Here is a 27,676-nt window from a genome sequence, read left to right as displayed (position 1 = left end):
GAGAAATATCTGACTCAATTAAGAAATGCAACATAAGGATGATAGGTATTCCAGAGGAAGAAGAGAAGGAAAATGTAGCAGAAAGCTTGTTCAAAGAAATAATGGCAGAGAACCTCCCAAACCTATGGAAGAAGATGGAAATGCAAGTGAAATAAGTCAACAGATCTCCTAACAATATCAATGTAAAAAGACCTACTGCCAGGCATATAGTAGTGAAGCTGGCAAAAGTCAATGACAAAGAAAAAATACTAAGGGAAACAAGGCAGAAGAAAATAACTTACAAAGGAACCCCTATCAGGCTTTCAGTGGATTTCTCAGCAGAAACCTTATAGGCTAGGAGAGAGAGTGGAATGATATATCCGAAATTCTGGAAGACAAGAACTTCCAGTGAAGAATATTTCATCCAGTGAAAATATCCTTCAGATATGACAGAAAAATTAAAACTTTCCCAGATAAACAAAAACTAAGAGAATTCATTGCCACAAGGCCACCTCTACAAGGAATCCTCAAGAAGGCCCTCAAACCTGAAAAAAAGAAGAAAAGGGTTACAAATCCCTGAGTAAGGAGACAAATAGGTAGACAAAATCAGAAAATTGTAGCTTTCCATCAGAACAGGCTAGCAAACACTTAAGTATAACATTAAAGATAAAGGGAAGGAAAACACCAAAACAAATACAATCTTGTCAATTTAACCACAAGCTCACAACATAAGATGGAAATAGTGACAAAAACAGCTTAGGAGGGGAAGAGGATAGGAACTGAATTGGCTTAGTCTAAGGAAATGAGATGATCAGAAAATGGACTATCTCATCTACGAGATTTTCCATACAAATCTCATGGTAACCACTAAACAAAAAAGTAGAACAGAGACACATATAATAAATAAGGAGAAAACTAAGAAAACCAACATAGAAAACTACCTAATTGAATGGGTAGTCTGAAATACATGGGAGAAAAAAACAAAGGAAATGCAGGGGAACTGGAAAATGAGTGATAAAATGGCAGCATTAAGCCCTCATATATCAATAATCACTCTAAATGTAAATGGATTGAATTCTCCAATAAAATTGGTTTTAAAGAATGAACAAAAATTATCCTTTGTTGAAATGATGATGAAATGAAATATGAATTGTTCTGTATGTGATAAGGGGGTACCATTCAAGACATGAGGCCACATCATATTGGACTACTAACCATGTTAAGGTGTTTACTGTGTCGAGTGCACGTGGCCTCATTGCAGAGAAATGTATCTAAACTTATGTTTTAGAAATGATCTTCTAGTATCATTTTGTATCACGGTTTGAAATCAAAACCTAGAATCGGAAAAAAAAAAACCCTTTAGATAAAACAGAAAAATATTCATATGGCTCTGAACAAGAGAGGTGAAATTGGGGGAGGAGAGCTCTGAAGTGTTGGTGGATGATGAATGTTAGATACTTAAATCAGAAATAAGCTCTACCTCAGAAACCTCCAATCATCCTGAGGTCAAACAGAACCTGTGCTACAAACAACCTTAAGCTTTGCAAAGCGACCAAAAATGTTGTGAATTTGTGGCTTTGAAATGCCGAAACTATCTCGTGTGAAACGACTGACTTTTCTGCTCTGGGCCATGAACTCATAATTCCACAGATGTGTCACTCAGGTGATTTTCTTGTTAATGTTTTCAAGTTGCATTTCCAATACTTAGTTTCATCTTAGCCGTCTATGCAAGAAGGAAACTACTTCCAAAATCGTTGCTGTCAAATCCCATCTTGTCAAATGGGCAAATCAAGCTACAAAATAATTCTTTCTGTCTGTGGGACTTCAGGCTATTACTCTGAAGCAGCTGTAACATCTAGGTGACACTGGATCATTGATTGCTTCAGGAAAACAAAGATTCTGCCAGTTGGTCTTTTACTCAATGTTCATTTTCTCCTTTTGCTGGACTCTATGAACCCTGAAATTTTGAGAGTGGTTAGTTGTTTTTAGCAGCATCCCTGGCTGAGAAAATGGACTTTTCCCAGTCTTCCTTATTGTGGGATGGTGGTGTAATTAGATTAAATATGAACTGACACATTATTTAAATAGATTTTTTAAAATTAGGGATTTAATCATGTGCAGAACGGCTAATTTAGGGGATGAAATGGAACTTAGTTATTTTTATTTCCTCTCCAGTATTGCCTCCGTGAGAAGAAGCAAAATACTGAAGGATCAAAAAAGAACCTCAGAGAACAAAGTAAATTTTTAAGAACCCATTCTGATATTTTAAGTCAAAATTATAGAGGCCAGCCTGGAGGTGCAGCAGTTCAGTTCACACGTTCCACTTTGGCGGCCTGGGGTTTGCCAGTTCTGATGCTGGGTGTGGATCTCTGCACTGCTTATCAAGCCATGCTGTGGTAGGCATCCCACATATAAAATAGAGGAAGATGGGCACAGATGTTAGCTCAGGGCCAGTCTTCCTCAGCAAAAAGAGGAGGATAAGTGGTGGATGTTAGCTCAGGTCTAATCTTCCTCAAAAAAAAAATTATAATGATGTAATCTGAAAGCAAAAGAAATTTGAAACAGTTGTTCCCCCCTCCTGATCCTTAATGTCTTCCCCTAAAATTTAAGTCTTATTCCTTATTTTAGAGCTGTTAGATATGAGACAGAAGGGAAAGAGACATTTATTTCTTTCCTAGACTCCTTGTGGATAGTGTTTCTGGAAGCTAAAAAATTTTCTACGTTACAGGTTCCTAAGATCCCAGAGAGGAAATAATAGTGTCTGTTTTTCTGTAAATAGTCCAGGAAGCAGAGAAATTATTCCACAGAAGAGGGAAAATTGAAATCAGACTTCAAACCTGAGGGTATGGTACGATGTTGAGCTGAGGGATGATGATGATATGAGAGAAAGAGTTAAATATCCATAAAACTTGCTGAAGGACAATAGGCGCATATATTAATATATTTGAATTTGCTTATTTAAACAAAACTAACTTTGATTTTGATTATGAATGTTGTTCACATTTTAACTATTTCCTTCTTAAGTACACTCAGGTATGAATTTGAGATAGCAGACCCCATAAAACGACCCAAAATGGAAGCAATACCTAGTTTATGGTGACTATTTCAGATGGAGAGCCAGAGGGAGGCTGACTCTGTCCAAGTTGTGAATTATTCCTTCAGATCACAAATCGACTAAGACCAAGGACCTCTTTCTATCACAGAATTCAATGCAAACTTCCTTTAGAGTCTCAATTTGACATTCTGTGTGTCCCAGGGCTTCAATAGCATAATAGCTTCATCTTTTACATTATTTTATCCCAGTCCAGATGTTTTAAGTTTCTATCATTATTGAGAACAGTGGAGAGGAACTGGCAAGAGTCACCGGTGATACCACAATGAAACAAACTACAAGGAAAGCATAGAAAGGACATCCTATCAGCCTCCATTACCCATTTCCTTTCTTCTTCTCTTTAGAAAGGATGTCTTACACCACTGGAATCTATAATTCCTATACCCTTACTCTTCCAAAAGGACTTCTTTTGGGAGTATCTAACCCTACCCGCCTAATTTTGGAATCAATAAATTTTACCCTTCCCCACCCTGTATTCAAGTTTCTCTGATTGTATTAGGCTACTGCTATGACAGTCTCATGTTCAACACTCAGAAACAGAAGCCACGACCGGAGTGGTAAAGAAAAGACAGGAATGGAGGAAGTTATCTCAGGGGCCCTGAAGCCAGATTGAAGTTGATGAGAAATGAAAGGCCAACCTCCTTGGAGACTCATTCCAGAAATTGTTTATGGGTTATATACTGTGTGCTGCCCTTTGTTATTTGATGGAAAAGAAGTTATGGACAATAAAGAAACCTGTCATCACATTTCCCTGGAAGATGCCAAAGAATATTCTGGAAGCATGGGTCATCAAAGCATAAATCTGGATATAACACCAATATCCATTAGCAGGAGATTTCATAAATACATTGTGGAATGTTCATACAGTGCAACATCATGTGACGGTGAAAATGTGCTGATGCTACTTGCATCTACGTGAATGAATCTTAGAAACATACACTTACATACAAAGGAAAGATTCAGCTGGCAACAAAAAGTGTGACATCATTTTAATGAAGTAGTTAGACCACACAAAAAAAATATTGTTTAAGAATGCTTACCTGGATGGGAAAATCATTCTTTTTTAAATGCAAGGGAATGGGCAACACAAAATACAGGATGGTGGTCGCTTCCATTTGGGGGCAAACGAGGGCATGGGACTAAGTAAGAGGATCCAAATAGTTCTGTGTTTATATTTTTATTTTTAGGTCGGCTGGTGGACTTACACATGCTCATTTTACTATCATTTTATCATCAAATATCATAATAATTTATATGACATTATATGATTATAATATTATTATTAATTTATCATCATTTTATCATGCATCACAATATACATACATGCAATTTTTTGTTTTGCACACACAAAATATTAAAAAATAATGCTTTAAACCAATTACACAATTTCAGTTTCTAAAGAATAATTTATGTGGGATATTTAATATTTTAAACATTCTAGTTTTAATTAATGTGAAAACTGTAGTTACAAACTGGTAAGAGTGCCATGATCTCAAAAGCAAAAACCAAAATGAAAGTAGCCCTCAGTATAGATGATTCTTTTAGAGGGTAGACAACTTGTCATATGGTAACCATGTGCATTAGATTATATTCAGGTTCCAGCATCACTCAAAAGGTAAGAAATCATCTTGCTGTCCCATGATCAACTCCACAAAAAGCCTCCCTTCATTCCAGAAATCAAGAAACCTTACCTGGTTTTTGAAGTTTACATGCTGATTTTCTCAAGACTTTGCTCAAAATTTTACCCCGATGTCCTTCAGATGGTTAGTTCCTAGGTCCAGTGTTAACAAGTTCTGATTGTTGTTGAAAACAAATAAGAGATACTGACAACAATCGCTAGTGAGGCCTCTGTTATGTAAACTAGAAAAGAGGCCTAAGAAGAATAAAGGACCTCAAATCCCCGTGGTCCATTTCTTTTCCATTTATCCTGTGAAAGCATTCTGACACACAACCTGAACCTCATTTCTCCTTGCTCTTATTGTAACAACCCAATGGTCTAAACAGCTTCCACCATCTCCTTCCCCTTTCCTTTGCCATTTGAGGACTATCACATAAGCACATCTTTCAGATAAATCTCTGTAGATCTAAGAGAACTCCATATATTCAGTCTGCCAGATTGGATAGTCATGATGAACAATAACACAGAAAGAAAAGTTACGAAAGGTGGGTCTATCTACTTGAAAATCTGAAAATTTAAATATCTAGATAATTTATCATGATTACTACGGTGGAAGGCACTGGGTCGCATGTCAAGGTGACCTGATGTTCCAAGAGTAGTGGTGCTAATCCTGCACCGTAGCTTTAGGCTCGAGTCCTAAAGGATTGAGAACTTGTTGGGTCATCGAGAACAACCAGGGCCAATGAGACGTTATATCCACAAATACATGACCTGCATAGTCCCATTACCCTCAGCCTGTGGCTATCAATTCATTAGATTATGAGTTTTGACTTGCTCTGGAAATGCATCTACAAATAGAGGAAATTTGAAAGGAAACTTTATGATAGTATTGTGGGCTTCAATCCAAGGACATTTAAAGATAATTCAAGACTAGAGCTCTCTGGTTTATTTTGTTATCATTTGTTACCTATAGTTTATTTTCTAATAGACCAGGATCTGTCTGAAAAAGTATATCTTATCCAGGGCCTGGTGTGGAGTCATTTTCAGTGAGGCTTTTTAAAATCAATGACCACATGGAAGAATAGATACCTGAATCCATGGAAAAAAATAGATTATTTAAATTAGGGATAATCTGACAATTGCATCAGTCACTCATATGGGTGCTCATTCTTGGCTCTTGATTAAAACAAGAAAACCCTTATACTCACAATGTCATATCTCTTGTGGGGCTTTTGTCTCCAAAGGAGATGGAAAGAATCCATCTGAAGGTTATCATGAGTGGCCTACCACAGACCTAAGAGAATATGTTTCCTATTTTTCTTGGCATTTAACTGTAAAGTTGCTTAAACGAACTTGTACTTGGACAATTTAGGAGATTCTCAGTTTGTCTTAGATTATCTACATAATATTTCAGATAAAGAACTTAGGACATTACCAATATATAAAAATCCAATAAGGCTTATTTGTCATTGTTATAATAATTATTAACTACTTTCGCTAAGAAATTGAGGCACAGAGAGGTTAAGAATTTTGCTTCAGCTCACTTATGGATTAAGTGGTAGAGACAAGATTCACACATAGGCAATTTGACTCAAGAATCCCAGCTAAGTTTAGAAGCATAATGGAGTATAATTATTTAAAATCAAGATCTGAGTCTGTGGAAACTATAATATAAGCTCCATACAAAATTAGAAGCATGAACTCCTCTTTAGATGGAAATTAGCTTTCATGGAAGAGAAACAGTTCATTTGGAGCTGCAATTTTGTTCATTCAAACTTTGAAAGACTGCAACTAGATTCAGCCTTAGGTTAAGCTGTATCATAATTTACAGATTTCCTGTGTTGCGTTCTTTTGATATTCTATATAAAGAGAGGACTCAATTTCTGCTTATTACAATAAGGGGCAATAATTACACAGAAGGGATATCCTACTACAACACAAGGCAATCCCAGGTGAAAGAAGAGGTTTACTTTGTTTCTTAGTTGGCAGAAGGCAAGGGAAATTTCCAAGGGCCCAGACAAGTGAGATAAAGAGGGAACAGGGAGCAGTAAGCACAGGGGTTGGTAGAGATGCCCAGGGGGAAACACAGAGAGCAGTGCAGCAGTCTAGTGCCAAGATTTGGACCAGAGACTGTAGGGTGTCCTAACTTGCGATTCCTGGACCATCTAAGGGACCTTGGAATGATGCAAAAATTGCCCCTGGTCCATAATACCCACTGGATTGTGACAGTAGCAAACAGAAATGCTTGTGGGAAGAACCTTATTTTGGTACAGAGATCTCCCACAGATTAAGAGTGAAACAATATAAATTCTCAATAATAAATCATCAGACACAAAATGAAACAAATCATCATGAATAAAAAAAATAATCTCAGGGATTTCAGATAGTAAAATTATCAGAAATCAATAAATAAAATAATTTCATAAATAAACTTTCAATGACATAAAAATTTATATTTTTAAAAAGCTGAGTAAACAACAAAAAACAAACAGGGTTGAAAAATATAGTATGCAACTTTAGAAGTAAAGATACATAATTTTTGAAAAAAATTAGTATATGTATAAATAGCAGGTGGAAATAAAATCAGTGACCTTAATGATGTATATGAAGAAATTACCCTAAATGTGGCATGAATATGGAAATTATAAAAAACAAATGAAGAAATATGGAAGAGTATGAAATAACCAAATAAAAACGGCATTGGAATATCAGACAAGATTAGACAGGCTCCATGAAAGGTAAGAGATGAAAGACATAAATCCACAGATACCGAAAAAGCAACATAAAACAATCAAGAGAAATACAACTAAATGCACAGACACATTTTGCTACAGCTAGAGGAAGCTGAATGCGTCAGTACATCTGCCTGCCTCCCTTGAATCTTCCCTCGTGCAGACCACTTAAGTCAAACAACAAGTTGGTCACTCTTGCTGGTTTGGTGATCCATTGCCTAAGCCTTGATGACATATTTCATCTTAGTTTCCAACTGCTTTATCCTTCTCTGGAACTCCCACTTTCCTTAAAAAGCAAACACCTTACAACTTTAATACTAGTTATCTTAATGAAGCTGAATGTCATGGTCATGTGTATAACATATGGCTGCTTCACACTCTCAAACTTTTGCTTTGCTATTTTTCTTGGATTACGTGCAGCTCCAGAGAAGCTAGTGCTGATTAAAACAATTACTTTTGGAGCTGTACCATTTACTTTTATTTTCAGCTGAGTTGCTATTCCCTTGAAGAGATTCTGGATATCGACTTTACCGTACTTAGTTGTCTAAATATATGGAAAGCTGAAGGAAAGAATTAATATCTGGCTTGATATAGAAAAGCTGAATTCCCATCTGTTTCTTCATAAATCTGTTGCAACACGTTGCTTTATTTGAAATATATGAAGAACATCTGGCCTTGCACAGAGATGTTGTTGGAAAGGGGAGGAGCATTTTAATAGCCTTTTCAGATAATTGTGGTGTTTTTCTTTGATCCTACATAAAAACTCAATAAATGATAGTTTCTTAAGGGGTAGTTGCAGTGTGAGATTTAAAACCCTATCAGTGGGCTTTTTGTAATTTTGTTGTATAAAAATCTATTGGTCTATCTTATTTTCGGGTGAATCTTTTACCTTTGCATGATTTCATAACATTCTGCATTGATCATTTGGAAAATATAGGTTCACTGAGTTATGCAAAACTTCCAAATGTTGAACCGTTTCTTTTCACATATCAAAAAAAAATCATATTTGTTAATGTCATCATTGATCTCATAAGAAAAATCTTTAAGTATCGGGAAATTACCGAACTCGGGGGGATGGATACAAGTTCTCAAAAATTTGAATTTTCACTTGAATGCTCAAATTTTATCCTTGGCAATGTGTGCTGTTATTTTCCTTGAAGTGACAGGCTTACTTTGTTGATTTTTCAAGAAAATGTTTACCCAACACTCAAGTCTGAATAACCCCAGTTTGTCTATTAGTTGTTCTATCAGGTAAAAGTGGTGTTAAGGAATTAGTTTATCTCATGAAAAGAAGAATTAACTTATATCATGACTCAAACAACTGCAAAATTAATTTGATAGTTAATAAAGTTAATAATGTTTATTTTGTTTCTCTGAGGACCACAAGTGAAACTGGCTTTGTTTTCCTGTGAGTGTGTGGTGGTGAAGAATACAATGACTGCTTTTCTCGTTTGCAATGTTGCCTTGATTTGTGTTAAGGTGCCAGCAGTTCCACGTGTCGTTGCTTTTGCACCATTAGTGCAAACACCCACGTGGTTGTCCAGGACAAACCATGAGATTCAAAGTAGTGGCTTTAGCACGACCTGTGTTTGTTGCCGAGTACTTATGGAACAGCAGGTAAGATCTCCTTCGATAATTAGCCACGTTGATATATTTGTCCACCCCTAAGGCAAATTTTCTGCAGATATTAACTCAGTCTTCATGTTTGTAGCAGAGTCTCCGTTTTGACAGGTTACTGTAGTGTTGGAAAATGGCAGTGTGTAATGCAGAATCTAATTCTTTCTTGATGTTTGACGGGGGATAGCTGCTTCCTCTTCTGCCGCACATCTGGGCAAGTTGGAAGCCTGGGTGCTGCCTCCTTTGGTGCCCAGGAGAGTTTCAAACCACACAAGCCCCTTTCTGTGAGTGGGAATCCTCACCACTACCCCATTCACGAACCACCATAAAAATCCCAAGCCCAGTCTCATTTCCTTGCTCTTTTATGCTATTTTCAGACCTGTCTGGGAACCATCTTGCTCTCCCCAGAAAGCTTTGATATGTGAATAACAAACCTTTCTTACTCTTTTGGGGGGTGTGTGTGTGTGTGTGTCTGTGCGATGTCATCAGTTTCAACATCCAGCCCGAATTTTGGGTGGAGGTAGTGGAAATTAATGAAAGAAACATTAACTAAATTGGAGTTGGGGAAGCCTGTAGGGCACGCTCTCATGCCTTATCACACATCATTAATTACACCAAACAGGAAGAGACAGCATCATTGACAGGGAGTAAAACTGCTCAACCTGGAATTATCTGATCAGCGCTGGTGAGGTAATGTGATTGATAGACCCTTGTTAACCCCTAAAGGAAGGTGACCTTGCCAACCAATCTGATTTTGGCTAGTGTAACTTCCCTTTCCCCCTCCCTTCTGCCTGTAAAAGTCTCATTTTGTACAGTTTCCTGGAGGCCCTTTCTATCTGCTAGATGGGCTGCTTACTCAATTCATTAATCATTGAATAAAAGCATAAGATCTTTACAATTTAGTTGAATTTGCTTTTTGACAGAATCAAGGAGTGGAACTCTCAGCACCCCCAATTCTCCTCCCCTGTTCTATTTTTTATTACTTATCATATGCGCTTCTATTTTTCCTATAGCACATTCTATATAATTCTTATATATAATACTGATGTGTTCCCAGCCCCTAAAAAGTGCCTTTTTTATGTAAAGTGGGCAGTAAATATTAGCTAAATGGAGAAATTAATTTCCATAGAGCAGTACTGCTTAAGAAATATAATGCAAGATTCACATGTAATTTTAATATTTCTAGTAGCCACAATTTCAAAAGAGGAAACACAAGAAGGAAATATTAATTTTAATAATATACTTACAGTATATTTATTTAAACCCAAAGTTTATGATGTAACCATAAGATCAATATAAAAATGGTTAATTTAACATGTACTTTTATTCATGTTAAGATTGTACAATATGGCTGTATTTTGAATTGACAGCACGTCTCAATTCTTACTAACCCCACTTCAAGTGCTAAAGAACCATATGGCATTTTTTTCCTCCTATAAGTCATTATCCTCTGTTGCAAAGAAGTGAAACTGAGAATGAAGGAGGTAAAATTTTCCCTGGGTTATAGCAAAAAATAAAAATAAAGAGAGAGAGAGAGAAATTTGACATAAGCTCTGCTAACAGCAGCAGCACATGTACACACTCAGCTACTAAAACTAACTAGATTTTTCTGTTATGAGTGAACTGTAAAGGTCAAGGTCAAGATGCTCAAGGTAAAAAGAGATTCCATCTTAGGAGGCCAAATGCAGGTTGAAGGTGACCCCAGAGACTTAAGATAAAACTCATGGGAATGTACCAGTCTGCAAGGCCACATCATCCCTTCCACTACCTAAAACCTCAGATAATAACCCTACCTGCGTCCCTTCAAGGAAGTGGATTTGAGTTTTAACTCCCATCTCCTCATCTAGCTGCCCTTTGATAACAAACCTCTTCCCTTGCAACAAGCCTGATGTTTAGGTGATTGGCTTTTGCTGTGCATTGGGTAAATGAATCTCTGTTCGTGTCTGCATTCATTTTGATGAATCTGCCAAGAGGCTCTTTTTCCCATGGCTCTGTGGTCCTGGACAGACTGGGATTTCCTTAGCAGTCCAGCAGCTGCTTAGGTGATTTGCCTTAGGGATTGACCCAGTATTTACCATCTGGCTCAGTACCATGGGCTCTAAGTACATTTTTCTAGTGGCAAGGAAATGGGATTTGGATTTTTTTTTTTGGGTTTGGTATTTTTAGTGACATTCTTTGTTACAACTGACTGAGGTCTTATTTTTCCTTTCATTTATTTACCTGTTTCAGGGGTTTTGTTCCAGTTTTCTGGAGTTTGTTCAGGGGACCCCTGATATTGTTGATAAGACTAGGGACTTTAGCTCATAAAGGAACTCTTGACTCCATTTGTTTTGATACTTGTGTGTATGTATGTGAATGCGTATAGTGTGTGTGTGTGTGTGTGGCATCATAATGGGAAACGTGGGTTCAATTCCCAGTGGCATCCCTCTGGATTATGTATTGCAAAATTGGAATGTTTTCAGTTCTCCCTTTGTTTTGATATTCCTGTGAATGTGGGGATTCTTAAATTGAAAAAACTTCTAAATTATAAAATTTTTCAGAGCACTCTCATCATAAACAGCTGCTTTATTGGCACCTATGAAGAGATCAAATTAAAAAGGAAATACAATGGCTGGTCTTAAGAACTTGATCAAATTTAGGGTCTCGTCTTTGTCTTATGGTCTTACAGATGCTAGTGAAAACTTTAAAAAAAGAATAAAAGAAGAGGAGGAAAGTCAAGGGACTCTTCTCAAAAAGATGAGAATTTTGAAAGGGGTTTTTAGGAAATAAGACAGTGGGGTAAATAAGACAAACATCAAAAGAGGGAAAACAAAGAAAAATCAGAAAGGAACGAGTCACAAGACCCATCCCCACAGGATGGGAAACTTTAGATGGTTATTTTTTTAAAAAATGGGATGAATAAAATGGACATTAACGGGGTTAAAACAAAGGTTTTAATAAAACACTGCCTATGTTTGGGTGGGCCAGAGGGACACCCAACTGATCCCACAAAATTGAGGGACCTCAAACAAATCCATTCTATTTGCACCAGTTTGGAAAAATTTTAAAAGCCAGAAGGCAGAAATAACAATGAGAAGATTGACCAACAGTCACTTGGGGCAGCAATCTTTATAATTTTATAAAGATTGAAATGTTTGAGTTAATAACAGAAAGAGGTCGTGTCAACTTTTCTGAGTATTTTTGTGTGGGGGAGGAAAGGATGTTATGTCTGGCTGGGAATGCTTCCCCTACATAATGTTATATGACCAAAACTTATTGATGGAGTCCTAATGGACACTATGATTTGAGAAATAAGAATCGGTAAAATAAAGATACCATTTTGTAGGAGAATTGGTATATTTAAATGGGATTTATGTGAAAGGATTGCATCTCAGTTGCCTGATTGTATTACAGATTATATCGTGGGGATAAACATTGTGTCTCACTGGAGAATATTTCCCCTGCCTGATATTGTAAAAGCATAGAAATCTATCCTTCAGGCAATGTTAATTAAACATGCTAAAGGAGATCTCACTCTAAATGGACAAATGGGGAAATTTCAATTTACCCAAATTGGTGTATTTGCACATGTAATTGGAAACAGCCATCTATAAAATTAAACAACCTATGGGAAGCCTATTTTAATTTTTTGAGGCTTCTAAACAAAAATCAGGAATACCTTATTGCATCTTTAATAGAAAATAATTAGATAATTAAACATGCCGGGTTGCAGAATGACAGCTGCACCAGTGACCCTGCCAGCAAAATGAAACCAAATCTGCTGCTTCTCTCTCCTGTTTCACTGAGCCCCCCTACTTCAACGCCCCCCAAATTCCTAATCTAAAATTAAACAAGTGGAAATGGATAAACATTTGAGATAATTTGGAATTGTAATGGGAACCTCTGTTTCAGATAATTCCACCTTAAGGGTCACCCTTAAAAGAGGATTCAAAATCTCTCACAATGGAATGTTTTCTTTGATTAACACACAGAAGCTTCTAAAAGACAAACTGACCTCAAAAACAGCTCTCAAAAGGATCCTTACAACAAAAAGAAAAGAATCTTTAGTAAACATCTTCAGCCATCTGGACAGGTCCATCTGCCAGAAATGTAAATTGGATCCAACTATTGTTTTCAGTTCTGTACCTGAGACATGGGTAAAATTTTAAAGATCCCTGTTTGTGTCCATCTGTATGTCTATATTTATAAGTCTCTCTCTCTGTTTTTCTGCCTCTGCATAGTATAACTTCTAAAGGAGCTCTATTTAATTGGTTTAACTAAACACTTATATAAATTATTTCTAAATGTGGTAGAAACTGGCCCAAATGTCTTTCAGTGTAAGGTGACAGAAAATGATTGTAAATGAAAGGTTTGAGTTTGTTGGTTTGACTAAAATAAACATGTTTTCAGAGTTATCAACATTGGATATGATACAGACGTTATTTCTGTCACAAAACTCATCACAAAAAATAACTTACAATAATAGCTGATTTTTTTGCCTCATGAGGTTTTTGTAGGCCATCTAAATATGATTATTAAAAATGAGTAAGCTAAATAGATGTGAAAAGGATGAAGTTTGTAGGTGAGCTTTTTAACAATAATTATGTATTGTGGTGTATGTGTTAGAATACCTTCAAAATCTCTTGGTACCTGGAAACCTTAGCATTTTGATACATTAAGTTAAATGATAGGTCATGTGGCTGGCCCAGTGGCACAGTGGTTAAGTTGGAGCCCTCCACTTTGGTAGCCTGGGCTTTGCCCATTCAGATCCCAGGAATGGACCTACGCACCACTTATCAAGCCATGCTGTGGCAGGCACCCCACATACAAAGTAGAGGAAGATGGGCACAGACATTAGCTCAGGGCCAATATTCCTCAGCAAAAAATAGGAGGATTGGTGGCAGATGTTAGCTCAGGGCTAATCTTCCTCAAAAAAAAAAAATTTGTTGACTAGGTCATTTCCATAAGATAAAATATAAAAAATTATGAGGCATGAATTTACTACCTTTGGTTCCTTTTATAGGGGAAATTAGAAAAATACTTGAGTTTGTTAATAAACATGTTTTGTACCATACTGAGAAGTTTCCTATGAGAAAGCACATATTTCTAGAAAGTCTGTATACACGAAAAGTAAGAGGTATGTTTTCAGTAAAGAAGGTATAAAGAATGGAGATATTTTTGTTTGTTTTGTTAAGAAAGATACATTTGTCTTAAAGCACTAGGAAAGACAAAAAGAAAAGAAGGCATGAGACAAATTCTGAATGTGAAAAGCAAGTGAGAAAAGATTTGTGGAAGTAAAACTCTGAGGATAGAGTATTATATGTCATCAAGTTGGCTAAGATTAAAATGAACTCAATTAAGTGAATGAATTTCAATATCAAAAGTAAGCTGGTGCAAATTAGAATTTGGCTTTCTGCCTCCTAAAAAGATAATTTTCTTGAACTTTTAGTCTGCTCTTGATAAAGAAATTATAAAAGATTTTTCTTTATTTTTGAGTGTCTATCTATAAGACAGAAGATCTGTTTTGTTAAAATAATTTCTTATGTTCAAAGAGGCTGAAGGTTCTCTCTTAGGTTTTTCTTTTAAAATTGTTGAACGCTGTCTGTTTGCCTTTGATATCTTTTGTTGTCATGTTGTTTGAATGGATAACTAAGCATGGTTTCCTATTTGGCCAACTGTTTAAAAACACTGTGATATTTTTTATTTATTTATTTTTTAAAGATTGGCACCTGGGCTAACAACTGTTGCCAATCTTCCTTTTTTAAATTTTTTTCAAAGATTGGCACCTGGGCTAACAACTGTTGCCAATCTTCCTTTTTTAAAATTTTTTTCAAAGATTGGCACCTGGGCTAACAACTGTTGCCAATCTTTTTTTCCTGTTTCATCTCCCCAAACCCCCACCCCCCATACATAGTTGTATATCTTAGTTGCACGTCCTTCTAGTTGTGGGATGTGGGACCCCACCTCAATGTGGCCTGACGAGCAGTGCCATGTCTGTGCCCAGGATCTGAAGCCTGGGCCGCTGCAGCGGAGTGCGTGAACTTAACCACTTGGCCACGGAACCAGCCCCCACTTTGATATTTTTGACAAACTTTCCCCAAGGTTTGACTCCTAGGTAAATTCCTTCTTTTGACTTAAAACTAACTTTGAGAATTTCCAATGGACCCTGGGCCTTCTCAAATAATTTTCTCTGTCTTTCCAGAAAGAGGGAGACATTAAACTAATTAGACTTATTTGGTATGTTAAATTATTTGGGAAGCATCGTCAAATAAGTGATGATAGACCTTCCCAGCTTATATTGTGGGGGTCAATGTTATTAATATGTGTTCCCCAAATTATGCAACATTCTGAAAATTCTGTTATGTCATGGTTGTCAGTCAAAATTCAAGCTAATATTTCAAAATGTTGTATGTCACAGAAATAGCCAAGCATCTTTGCAATGGCCATTTTTGTCTGTTTTGTTGTTTGCACACACTTGTTTTACTCTGATTTTTTTGCAGAAGTGTTGAATCTTTAGAAAGATTCATAGAAAAGACTCTGACACTTGCTCTAGAATACAGGTTTCTGATTAACTTTCAGATTATAAAACTGAGCTGGGTAAGAAATTACAGGGCTCTAACAGAGAAACTGATGGCCTCATAAAACTATTAACAGATGATCAAGATCAACTTTGATTACATGGGACTAAATGAGTTCATGAGGATGACTATAATTTTTATGACTTTTCACTAGAAATATTGCTGATTTTTTAAATGTTTTGTTTTTCCAGATTTAAGGAAACCTTTTACTCTTTTCTCTTTAGGAACTGTCACTTATAGCAATTTGTAAGCAGAATTGAAACATTTCTCTTATTCTCCCTACCTGACCCTTCCAGAATTTGGAAACTCTTGATGCGCAACTATTCTTATCTTCATGGCAATATGGGTATTTGCATAAGTTCAATAAGAATCTGTTCTCCTTATAACAGGACACACTTGGAAACATTGGTTAGACTATCAAGGCTTTGAGTGGAATGTCATTTTGAGAGAAAGATGAAACAACATCCAGATAGAATCAAACAGCTTTAAGGAAAAAGGACTGACTTTATGGAACAAAAATAAAACCTCTTGGAAATACTGGTCTGATAGGTTGCTTACAAGGTTCCCAGCAACCTTACCAGGTGAGTAAAGAAGGTCACTTCCATGGCACGTGTAAGAAACTTAGGATATTCTGGGGACCTCAAGAAGAGAGGAATTCACCCAAATCTATGGGTATTGCAGGCTCAGTCTGATGATAAGTCCTCAGCTTAGCTTTCCTGGCCTTGAGAGGCCTTTAAAGTTCAATCTGAGATTCCTTATAAAAAGTTGCAACAAAGCAGATTTAAGAGCCTATATGATCAACTGCTATTCTTGCCATACGTATGTAGCTAATTGGGCCAAGTTTATTGAAACTAGACATTTTTCAAACCAATGAGTCTTAATTTGTCTATTTTTGATAAAAACTATAGTGATTTTAGAAAGGAAAATCATATTTCAATAGAAACAATAATACACATTTGTGGATATTATATCCTAATTCTCTTAATTATCCTTGAAATTTTTGTTTTCTATCTGTAAACTGTGCTGGATCCTGAATTCTTCTAGTGTCCTCAAATATCTGGTACAGATCTCTGAACTAACATTTTCATTTTCTCCATTTTTCATTTGGAATCATTGAGAACTAAAACCACTCTTTTTTACTGAAGCCCTGCAAACTGACCTGGACAACTTGATAGAAACTTAAAAGAGATCACCACTATAGCCAATGTTTAGACAATCTTCATGCCTCTTGTTATATAAGCCACTCAAAAAGCTTACCTGAATGCCTGATGACATCATCAGAGACCATGCAAACTGCAAAAGGTGCTTCAACATTGACATCTAGAAATCTTATTGACTGGAAGTCCCTTGGGCTCATGAACTGGTTTATAATTTACTACAAACAGTAACCTTGTTTTTCCTATTGTTTCTTAGAAATTCTTCTTGTTAAATACCTGGTTACATGCTTACACAATATAGACCTAATTTTGGGAGACCCTTCCTATATTCTAGAGACGACCCAAAAGATCTGGAGGGAACTCAAATGAAAGAACTAGACAGTACCAGACGTTTCTCTGCACCATCTTTGTCACAGAGAGTAGGTCCTATCAACATCTTGGAAACACAAGCAGTCAGATCAACTTCATCTCCATTGGAAGGGACCATATGAGAAATGCCATAGGGAAAGGGAAGCATGTTGTAGAAAAACATCACAACTGGGGTCACCCAAACCTTGCCTAGTTTCATACTCTAGACACTGACTTCTCAGAATGGAGAAATGAATCTCTAACAGCCTAGAAATTGCTATTCAGAAGACGGTCTCCTAAAGAGAAGTAGTAAATGACTCCTAGGTTCTTACCTTACTTGTTGGACTATTAGATGGCAGACAACCTTCCTATATCATCTTCCTCCTGAGGTTCCAGGCCCTAACCTGACTGGTTCACAGGCCTCTTCTCCTGGATTCTCTGTGTGCTAAGGTCTGTTATGGAGGAGATACTAAAACTTGGGGTGTCTATTTTGCTAATCTCTATAGTCATCTATGTATTTATAAAATGTGGACTTAAGTGTTTTCCAAACACGTTAATCAGAGCAGTAAAATATTAGTCAAAGAAAGCATACCTCACTCTCCCCACCTGGAATCCCAAAATATGTTAAAATAAAGGTAGAACAGTTTCATTCCTCCAATATTCATCTTTTTCCTTTCATAGGAGGAAGTAACTAGAGTGGTCTTTGCCCTCATTCCCTAAGATTGAGATATGATCAAAGGACAGGGGGATTAAAACTGAGAATGAATGAGTTAATACTTTCCCTAGGTTAGAGCAAAAAAAAAAAAATAAGGGAGAAAAATTGGGATACATCCTGGTATCTGCAGCTGTACATGCACATACTTAGCTACTAAAACTAACCAGAGCTTTCTGTAATGTGTTAGCTGTTTTTCTCAGAAAGTCAAGGTCCAGGTGGTCAAGGAAAAAAGAGATTCAATCTCACAGAGCCAAACAGGGTGAAGATGACACCAGAGACTCAAGATAAAACTCATGGCGAGGCACCAGACAGCAAGGCCATATGAACCCCTCCCTTACCTAAAACCCCTGGTAAAAGCCCCTACCTTTTTCACTCAAGGACATGGATTTGAGTTTTAACTCCCATCTCCTCCTCTGGCTTCCTTTTGATAACAAACATCTTTCCTTGTTGCGATCCTGACGTTTCTGTGATTGGCTTTCATTGTGCATCAGGTACACAAACCTGTGTTTGTGTTAGGTTTCAGTTGTGGAGTGTCAGATAAGACAGTGAATGCTCTTCAGGGAAAGGGAATTCTCATCTTAGGAAAGAAGTATATTTGGAAATAATCTTATTACTTTTCATCAGCACAAAAGGGCAGATGGTTGGGTAGCAGGCTGAAATAATCCCAGGAATTCTTTCCAGTCTCAAGTTTTTCTCAGGTCTATAAAAAAAATAAAGGGTACTGAAGTTGTGTGCGCAATAAAAGAATACAAAGCAACTTACCAGCAAAAGAATATTGTGGGTGGCTTTCATTTCCGGAGATGGCTGGGAGGAGACGCTGGGGCTGTGAACATGCTGGGCTCTCTGGCGGTGTTTGTAGAGGAGATTCACCATGTAGATACTGGACTCCATCATGAGGACCACAAAGAGGAGATCTCGAATCACTATGATACTCAAAAATAACACTGTTGGCTGGCCTTTTGAATGCCTATTATGGCAGTATTCCTGAAAAAACCCAAAACCCAGAACCAACAATCGTGAAGTTGCGATTGGCTCCTACAGTTTGGATGATGTTGGTATAGATGAGCATATTGATGATCCAGAAGAAAAGGAAAGAGGGAAAAATGCATGTGGAGAGTTTAGACTTAAGCCTTGCCCATTTAGAATTGCTGGGACTGATAGTGATGGCTTGAAATGCACTCAGGAGGGAGGTAATACAGATGGAAAAACCCCGAGTAACTCTGTATATGTACAAAGTCACCTTACAACCAAGATCGTCCAGAAAATGCCTTATTCCAAAGGATGCCGCGACATGTGGTATTAGCTTCAACATCATGGTCAAAACATTAGCCAATGTCAGGTGTATGAAAATCAAATCAATGGGCTTTTTCAGGTGAGATTGAGCTAAGAAAGTGTACATATGTAGCACGAAGAGCAATGAGTTCCCCAGGAACCCAATACAAATTTGAGATATGAGGAAAATCCCCAAAATAGTATCACTTGAAAACATTATCTTATTGTTCCTTTAATTAGGTCAAACAGGCTTCAAATGAAATGAAATAGATTATATTTTGAAATTATAAACAATGGAGCCTGTGGAAGAACATAAAGATTGACCGTTCAGTGTGAGAGGAGGGTGTTGAAATGTTCAACTCTTCTATATTTCAGGCTAAAATTTGTCACTTCCAGAGACTGTATTCCAGGAATCTTGAGAACCTATAGCACAGAATTATGGTTATAAAGAAGGTAGAATGCAAATTGCTAATTCAATTGGAAAGGTAAATAAACAGTGACAGGAGAAAAGGAACAGCAAATTAATCCTAAAAAGAAATACATGAAATCGACACAATTGATGCAGAATTAATGGATAACGCACCTCATCTGGAAAAAGAAAAGAAACAAAATCAAAGGCAGTTCCCTGAAAAGAGTAATAAAATTAGCAAACTTTTATGAGATTGTAACACTCCCCAAAGGAAGGCACAAAAAAATTCAGGATTAAAAGTATTGAAAGGATAGTAGTGGAGAAATTGCAAACATTAGTAAATAAGATGATATAATGATTCATTGTGCCAATAAATAGAGAAATATTATTCCATAAGAAATCCCAAAGAACACTTCAATGGTGAAGTATTCCAAATGCACCAGTAAGAAATCATATGTATAAACAAGATTTAAGGCTAGAAAAAGGGAGAACATTCTGTTAATTACATTATGAGGTTAGCATAATCTTGGCAGCAAAAAGCGACAAAAATAATATGAAAAGGACAATGACAAGCCTCTCTCATGAACCAATGAACAACAATCTACACAAAATGATCGCAAAATTGTGTCAACAATATGTAAAAAGATTCAAGCATTCGATCAGAATTATCCTAGACATGAAAATAATTTTAACATTTGAAACTGGATCTGTATGATGACCACACTAGTAGACCAAAGGAACAAAAAGAGATGATCACTCCAATATATGCAAAAGATCACGGGATCAAATTCAACATACATTTATAACAAAACGTTTTATTTATGTAGTAAGAGAAAGGAATAACCTTAAATAGAAAAAAAATCTACAATGTCAACAGGATCGTATTAAATGAAATCTTTACCTTGAGATTGGCTATGAGAAAAATGTCTGCCATTGCCACTTATTCCTCATATTTTTGATTTCCTGGGCCTTACAGTAAAGAAAGACAGTAAAATTTATAATAATTGGAAAGAAAGTAATACTATCTTTTATCATTGACAGATTCTATATATTTTAAGAAGGAAACAGAATCATTGGCTAAAATATTAGAATTTTAAAGAATGATTTTCAAGGTTACTGAAAGCAAAGTCAGGATAAAAATCATTAGCATTTCTATATGGCAGCAGAAAAGTAGCTTAAAAATGCAGTTTAAAGAGTGATACCATTTGAAGAGCATAAAAATATCTTGAACTTAGGAATTAATATATGATTAAAAAATGTGTAAACCCTGCGAGAAGAAATAGTGTTATAAACTAGTCTAAATGTTATTAAAGAATTCTTAAATGAACATGAATGTATGATAATTTGAGATAAAGGGTATTACCTATAAAAATTAAAAGATGCTTGAAAAACAAAAATGAGGATAACAGACATTAGAAAAGGGGGTAATAAAATGAAACTGATAGAATAGCTCTATCAAATGTAAATAAAAGTCAATTAAGATATAAAGAAAAAAGAAGAGACATGAAAAATCATAAATAATGGGAGATATTACCCAATACATGAGTTGTATGCAATTTTCAAAGGGTTGTGAATAATAAAATAAAAAGTCAAAATACCACGAAGAAAATGGGATACAGTTTTCAAATAAAACAAAATTGATTGAAGACAATGAAACAGTATTGGGGAACTGTTAGAGATACTAAAGAATCAAAGAGACGAAAGAAGACAGTAGAAGTGAACATACGGAGGAAAAGAGAAATAGTGACAACAATTTGAGAAAGAAGACAAAATAGACTTCTATCAAACAGAAAATTCACAGAAGTTTAAATCTGAAAAAAGTGGAGGTCTCAGTAAGGAAGCTAGAATGGGGAATGGGAATATTGGAAAGGGGCTTCATACCTCCCTCTCATTCTCCAGGCTGAGTGTGGCAGAATCCTTCCTACAGGCAGTCAGCTTCCCCAAGCAAGTGAGACATCTTGGAAAGGCTGGATCTGCCCCAGAAAGACTGTATATGAGGGGCAGGATGGCAGGACTTCTGCTCCCAATGGATCACCTCGTCACCTGTGGTCTCCATGACCTTGTTAACTGGGATCACTTTGATGTGCCCAGAGGAACAACAAATTACTCTCCCACGTGCAGAATGATTCTCCTGGTAAATTTATGGGGTTTATTGATCAGGAGTGCACACTCACCATCGGAGGATGTACATTTTCCCAAGTTGAACGACATGAAAAGTAAACTTTAGGATCCAGGAAGGTGATCCAAGTTAGTTCTCACTCAGCTGATGGAAATTCCCACAGCCATTGATATAATCTGACCTCAGAGCGGCCCCTCAGAGAACACGTTCACTTGTCCGCCTGGGCCTGCTGCACCTCCTGCTTTTAAAGCCTTTTCCCCCTAGATTTTGTGAGATAACTGACATATAACATTGTTTAAGTTTAAGGGGTACAGTGTGATAATTTGATACATGTATATATATGAAATGATTACCATAAAAATTTAGTTATCATGTAAATTACCTCAGATAATTACCATCTTGTTTTGTGATGAGGAATTGAAGATCTGCTCTCTTAGCAGCTTTCAAGTATATGACAAAGTATTATTAACTTTAGGAATGATGCTCTCCATTATATCTCCGGAACCTATTTATCTTAGAACTGGAAGGTTATACCCTTTGGCCAAGATGTTTATTTACCCCACTCGTAACCCCTGACAACCACCATTCTACTTTTTGTTTCTACAGTTTAGTCTCTTTTAGATCCCACATACAAGTGAGATAAGACAGTATTTGTCTTTCTCTGACTTATTTCACATTTCCTAATGCCCTCAGGGTGCATCCAAGTTGTTGCAAAGGCAAGATTTGTTTTTTTTTTTTTTATAGCTGGATAATAGCCACTGCTCCAAAGGCCTAGCCATTCAGAATCACCCCAGTTCATCCAGGCTTTGCATAATATGTTCCTATCATGGTTGAGGTCAGGCAAAAATCTTTTTCAAATTGAAAGAAGAGTAAATATAAGAAAACATTCTGATATTCAAGAGAAATGAAGAATGTGATGGCATTTGTTTGTTTACTCGCAATATGCACTGGGTGTCTATGTGAACTGAACACCACCCCAGCCAATGAGGATGCCAGCAGTGGGGAAGGAGACATCTGCACGCATCTTCCCACATTGGACACCACAGAGAGGGCCAAGAAATCACACAAATACACCCAAAGATTCTTATATCTGAGTGCTAGGACTTTTTACAGAATTGAGGCAGGACAAGGTGATGGTGGCATTGGAGCTGACACCTGGAAGGATTGAGTTCTCCCACCCTGAAATGTGATGGGAACCTCTGTGTCTAATCCCAACATATGGGCACGACCCATACAAGAGTGTGGTTATCCTGGGTGCAGGGATCACATCCTGAAGCTGATCTCCAATCTCAGGGCACCCTTGATGGGGAGGGGATGAGATGGTGTTGACGTAAATAATCAATCACCAATGTATAGACAACAAGGATTGTAATTTATTGAGCTGAGGACTACTCCGGAAGTGCTCTCTTCCACAAGGATAAAGCAGTCCCTGAAAGCATGGTTTACAGCGTGGTCGTATCCCATTTCACAACGAAGAACACACATCAAGCATGATAGGAATACAATTTTTTCCCCCAAAGTCACAAGGAAATGTCTTGCCACAGTTTAGCATGTACACAGCAGGTCAACTTGACCTTGGTTTTCTGGGAAGAGTAGCTTATCTTCAAAGAAGGACTGGTGTCCGTGTTAGAGAGTGCGAGATATTACACCCCTGTCTATAAAAGCATATTTTCTCTTTGGGAAAATGTTTGAGGCAGATGTACAATGCACATATGGGAGCACATAGATCAGTCTGCTCTGTGAAAAACAAGATTTAAGCCAAATCAGTTTAAACCAGACTGGTTTTGTCACCACCTGGTTACTCCGAGGAACTCAGGGGTGGGTTTGGCAGCATCTAACTGTTCCAAACTGTTTTTTTCCTTTTGTTATGTTGAGGAGATGCAATCACCAACCACTCTGAGCCAGACCAAGTCTCGCCACAAGACCTACACCTACGACCTTTGCCTTATTTTTAATGTTAAGATCTCTCCAGGAGGAGCTTAGGCCTTATTACCATCACCTGCAGTGTACGTGGAAGCATGTTTTCCAACTCAGCCTGTGCAAGCGAATACCCGTTTCTTCCTTTTGACTATTCATTCCCCGTCCAAAATAAATGTCCCTGCTTCCCTTTGTTTGGGGACTCCATGACTCTGGAAATGATTCCTCATGGTCTCCTATTTGTGGCAAATACACTTAACTTTGTGAGACAACTACTTCTGGTGGAGAGTCTGATTTAACAAGCAAGGAGGGAACCCATTGGTTTGGTAACAGCTTTCCCACTACCTCAATATATGAAAACTTCTTATTCTTTTCATCAGAAGTAACACTGGTTTACAGCATTATATAAATTTCAGATGTACATCATTATATTTTGACTTCTGTATAGATGACATCGTGTTCACCACCAAAAGTTTAGTTGCCATCTGTCAACATACAAATATCCCCCTTTACCCTTTTTGCCCTCCCCCTACCCTTTCACCTCTGGTGACCACAAATCTGTACTCTGTATCTATTTTTTTTTGTTTGCTATTTTTATCTTCAGCACATGAGTGTAATCATACGGTATTTTTTGTCCTCTGACTTACTTTGCTTAGCATAATCCCCTCAGGGTCCATCCATCTTGTCACAAATGGCAAGATTTCATCCTTTTTGTGGTTGAACAGTATTGCATTGTATTCTATATCTTCTTCATCCGTTCATCTGTCCAAGGGCAGCCTAAGTGCCCATCACTTGTCTTGTTGATAAAAGCCATTCTAACAGTTGTGAGGTGACATTTTATTGTGGTTTGTTTTCCATTTCCCTGACATAGTGTAAGCCCTAACAGTTGGCTTTTCTTTTGTTATACAAGTGCCTGACTCAGGCTTTGGTTGCTGAGGCGTCCACTTTAATGAGAGCTATCTCTAGCAAACTCATTGTCAGCGACATAACTAGATAATGAGCCAGGCCACTCCCCACACAGACTCCTTTACTTTAGAGATCTAGGTTGCTTTCCATAACTGACCATTTGTGCTGCTGGCTTTTTCTCTTCTTATACTTTTAATTCCTCCTCCTATGTCTCAGATTCACCAGATAAGAGTGAGCCCATGAAACCCCAGGTCCCCACATTCAACCCTAATAAAAGCAGAATCCCAGGCCCGTGCTTGCTCTCTCTCTCTCTTCATTGGACCTTGGCTGTGGTGATCCCCACGTATGCCATGTAATATCCAGGTCCTGTAACTATTAACTTTTTTTTCAAAGTTTCCTCATATTTCTTGCTGAAGGGTGTCTTGCAATCATAATATGAACTACAAGGCCTGATCCATACACAATAATGGTTACCGATAGGCTGAGATTGGCACAAAACACCTGATGATTTGTGATGTTGACGACTTTTTCATGTACTTGTTGGCCATTTGTATGTCTTCCTTGGAAAAATTCTGTTCAGGTCTTTAGTCCATTTTTCAATTGTGTTATTCTTCATCTTTGTTTGTTTGGTGTTTTTTTGCTATAGTTAAAAAACTGAGTTGTATGAATTTCTTATAAAGTTTGGATATTAACCTCTTATCAGATAGATGGTTTTCAAATATTTTCTCCCATTCTATAGACTGCCTTTTCATTTGTCTGGTGGTTTCCTTTGCTGTGCAGAAGTGTTTTAGTTTGACGTAGTCCCACTTGTTTATTTTTGCTTTTCTTGCCAGTGCTTTTGGTGTCGTATCCATGAAATCATTGCCAAGACCAACGTGAAGGAGCTTTTCCCAGTTTCTTCTAAGAGTTTTACAGTTTCAGATCTTACACTTAATTCTTTACTCCATTTAGAGTTAATTTTTTTGAGTTATGTAGGATAGTGGTCTGGTTTCATTTTTTTGAATGTGAATATTAAGTTTTCTCAACACCATTTACTGAAGAGACTATCCTTTCCCCGTTGAGTACTATCAGCTCCTTGTCAAATATTAGTTGACTATACGTGTGAGGATTTATTTCTGCCCTCTCTCGTATTCCATTGGTCTATATGTCTGTTTTAATGCACACACCACGCTGCCCTTAGGGGCACACAAGGAGCTGCTTACAGAGAGGGGATGTGTGTGAGTGAGGTACACAGAGCTTTGGGGTTTCCTGTGTCCACTTGGGGAAATCTTAAGGTGAGGAGTCCCCAGTGGCCCATGGGCAGCCTTTCTAATGGAGTCTGCAAAATGGCTAGTAGGATACATACAATTTTGATATGGTCAGAGTCCTTTTTGCTGTTCTTCCAGCCTATCTCTGTCCTCAGTCATGGAGCTCACCTCAGTGTTCTGGCTGAGGTGAGAAAGAAGTGAGCTCTTTGTCAGTGTCCCACACTGCTGAGGAATCCAGGCACTTATCTGCTCTCGCTTTCATGCGTTGGAGAAATGGCGGGCTGAGAAGATCTCTGCTGGCACTGAGGTGTGCTATCGTGAGTGAGGGGTGACGGGTAAAGTGGAACTCTTGCTTTTATCCTCTGTGGTGCATCCAATTGCAGATTACATTCCTCCAACAGTGTGCTGGACCTTCTCTGATGGCCTCCTGAACTTCTATAAAGGTATTCTCATCTGAGGGTGATTGTCAAAATCAGCATTCTTTGGGGGGAAGGTGGTAGAAAACTCCTGTTCCACCATCCTGATGATGTCACTCCAAGTCTGTATTCCTTCTTGCCTCCATGTAATGCCATGTAATGCCAGATTTACTTCCAATATTTCATAACTTATTTACCAAAATTTTGCTTTAGACTCACATGATCAAGATCACTGAAAGTGTCCTCTATGGGTTTTTATATGTTTCATCCCATAAATATTGGTCTAAGTTATTGAGGCTGACCCTCTTGAAGACAGCAAATGAAAGTGAGGAATAAAATGTTTTAAATTGCATAGAACACCTCAAAGACCTGGCAAGTAAAATGATGTACTGCTTGGCACAAATCTTAGCAAGAGTAGGAACTCAATGATGCAAGCACCCACTAGAATCAATCCTTAACTGATTTTTATCCCTGATTTTTGTTTTATTTCTAATTCCTTGTAAATCTAGGCCATGGTAAAAAGAATTGAAATGGAACACAAATACTCATGGAGGAACACGTACAAACTTATGTTAAAGAAAAGCCATGGAGGGGCCGGTCCAGTGGCGCAGTGATTAAGTTAGCACATTCTGCTTCGGCGGCCCTGGGGTTGGCTGGTTCGGATCCCAGGTGCAGACATGGCACTGCTTGGCAAGCCATGCTGTGGTAGGCGTCCAACATATAAAGTAGAGGAAGATGGGCATGAATGTTAGCTCAGGGCCAGTCTTCCTCAGCAAAAAAAAGAGGATTGGCAGTAGATGTTAGCTCAGGGCTAATCTTCCTCAAGAAAAAAAAAGAAAATCCATGGAGAGAAAAAAATGGTCAAAAGGCATGTTCAAGCATTTCACAAGAGGAGGTACATATGGCCAATAAAGATATAAAAATACGTTCAAACTCATTAACAACAGAAGTGATAATGAAGACAACAGTGAGAGAAAATCATATGTCAATTTCACTGGCAAAATAAAAAGAAAAGCAGGTGTTGGCACGGATGTGAGTCAGCTGGAGGTTTTTTACTTTATAGGCGAGAGCGAAAATGTCAACAATAGGTGTGGAATATAATTTGACTTATGTGATTAAACTGAGTTTCAATGAGCTGTGGAACTCATTTTATGGTTCTGCCAGGGCAAGAGAGCAAATTTGAATTCCCTCCCAATGGCTGAGCATAACCTCCAGTCCCACCCCTCTGGCACCCGGAAGCAGCTTTGGGCACATCTTATGGCAGATCCAGACAGAGAGTGAAGCCAGCAGCCCTGTCAAACAGTTGAGCGTAGCCTACAGCTCGTGCAACCACAGAGCCTGAACAGTGACCCAGAGAAGCCTCAGAGCCCAACCTATGGCATGTTGAGCTGTGGAACCCAGCCTGAAGCTCCACCTGGCAGTGGAACCCAGCTGTCAGCCTCGCCCAGTTGCTGAACACAGTCTTAAGCCTTGCCCAGGCAGGAAGCCCCACCAGGGATGCTGCTGAATCTTGGAGCATAACCTCAGGCCCCACCCAATCAGGGATTCTAGACGC

At 37.7% G+C, this 27,676-nt stretch overlaps 1 pseudogene; it reads right to left on the bottom strand.

The window, feature by feature from the left end:
* Positions 1–18,408: 18,408 nt before the first annotated feature.
* On the bottom strand, positions 18,409–19,324 carry LOC106838304 (vomeronasal type-1 receptor 3-like; annotated as a pseudogene).
* Between the last annotated feature and the right edge of the window lie 8,352 nt (positions 19,325–27,676).

Source organism: Equus asinus, chromosome 26 (genome assembly GCF_041296235.1).
Source record: "Equus asinus isolate D_3611 breed Donkey chromosome 26, EquAss-T2T_v2, whole genome shotgun sequence".
Taxonomy (NCBI): Eukaryota; Metazoa; Chordata; class Mammalia; order Perissodactyla; family Equidae; genus Equus; species Equus asinus.
The sequence above is the reverse complement of the archived record's forward strand: the minus strand, read 5'-3'. Positions and strand labels throughout refer to the sequence as shown.